The sequence below is a fragment of the Schistocerca americana genome, chromosome 1 (genome assembly GCF_021461395.2).
Source record: "Schistocerca americana isolate TAMUIC-IGC-003095 chromosome 1, iqSchAmer2.1, whole genome shotgun sequence".
Classification (NCBI taxonomy): domain Eukaryota; kingdom Metazoa; phylum Arthropoda; class Insecta; order Orthoptera; family Acrididae; genus Schistocerca; species Schistocerca americana.
Genome location: NC_060119.1, coordinates 920030538 through 920032336, shown reverse-complemented (window position 1 = coordinate 920032336; position 1799 = coordinate 920030538).

Here is a 1799-nt window from a genome sequence, read left to right as displayed (position 1 = left end):
CTACGATGCTCCCCTGCGGCTCATCTGAAATCACTCTTACTTCGGAAGACTTTTCTCCATTGAGAATGACATGCTGTGTTCTGTTACCTAGGAACTCTTTAATCCAATCACACAACTGGTCTGGTAGTCCACATGCTCTTACTTTGTTCATTAAACGACTGTGGGGAACTGTATCGAACGCCTTGTGGAAGTCAAGAAACACCTACCTGGGAACCCGTGTCTATGGCCCTCTGAGTCTCGTGGACGAATAGCGCCAGCTGGGTTTCACACGATCGTCTTTTTCGAAACCCACGCTGATTCCTACAGAGTAGATTTCTAGTCTCCAGAAAATTCATTATACTAGAACATAATACGTGTTCCAAAATTCTACAACTGATCGACGTTAGAGATATAGGTCTATAGTTCTGCACATCTGTTCGACGTCCCTTCTTGAAAACGGGGATGACCTGTGCCCTTTTCCAATCCGTTGGAACTCTATGCTCTTCTAGAGACTTACGGTACACCGCTGCAAGAAGTATTGTTGTTGAGCAGAAAGAAATACGAAGTTAACTATCGACGCTTGTCATTCGACTTATTCATGTTATCGAAAATATGTAATTTTTCATCCCACACACATAAATCAAGGAAATTTTTTAAAGGTATGTCTAAAGCTTTTGGCGAATATATTTATACCAACTGAGACATAAAATAGTGACAATTTACTTTTGTTCCCCTTCAATGTAGTCCCTATAGGTCACCCAACACATTTGATTGCGTTAATCAGAATGCTACAAGCTGTCAACGAACTCTTATTTTTGAGCAGATCGTATCATTGACGCCACATACGTTTGGATGTCCACGGAAATATGATACCAAATGCTGTGCACAGCGAAGGACCAAGATGATCACATCGCCCTACTTCAAACCGAACTAGTAATGTCACGACGTCTCATCCTCCTGATTATGGTTTGCGGAAAAACTAGATCAACATCAAGAAATCTCCAGCATTGTTGTCTTCATATCATCAGTTAGTCTGTAAAACACAAACGGAGATCTAATCCTCCGTATATACCTAAATTTGTGTGTACGATTGCATTCACCCCGTTTTTGATAATGCTCATTACTATGATATCAGTCTCAGAGTGTCATTTATTTTGTAGACGGTCGACCTGCCCCTGGCGCTTTATCAACAACTCAGCTTTCCCTCCCGAGTGCGTATGATCACGTTTCCCTGTCATGATTTCTATTCTGTATACTTGCTCCAACACCCCATTCATATTTCTGTAATGTGTATGTTTCTCCAGTTCTTTTAACAAATCTATATTATGCCCTATGTTTAGGCAGAAAGATGTAAGGAATTTTGTAATCTATATTGTCTGTGTAAAAGCAAATCTGTAGATGATAAGTAACGTTATCTCTGTCAATGAGATCTAAGGACGTCCTTGTATCCATTTGTTTACGTAAGATATTTTCGATGTGTACTGTGCACTGGAATTTTGTGTAATGTTTAACATGTGTGAGTCTCTGCACATAACGATCATCAGAAAACCGTAAGTACAAGTTCTCCCAAATTTCAGCACTAACTGCTTATAAAAATCGCACGTTTTTTTAATTATTGCAGTAAATTCAATAAAACATAGCAGAAACACACACATCGAAAGCATTATGTAAAAATGGCATAGCACGAAGAGAAAACATAGTTGAAAGTTGGAATCATTTTCCGAAACGCATCGACCGGTAGCAAAAATTTATTTATAAACAAATCCATGTATCCACTGATTCAGTGCTGCGTCATTGCCATGCAAACTGAATCTCCACAC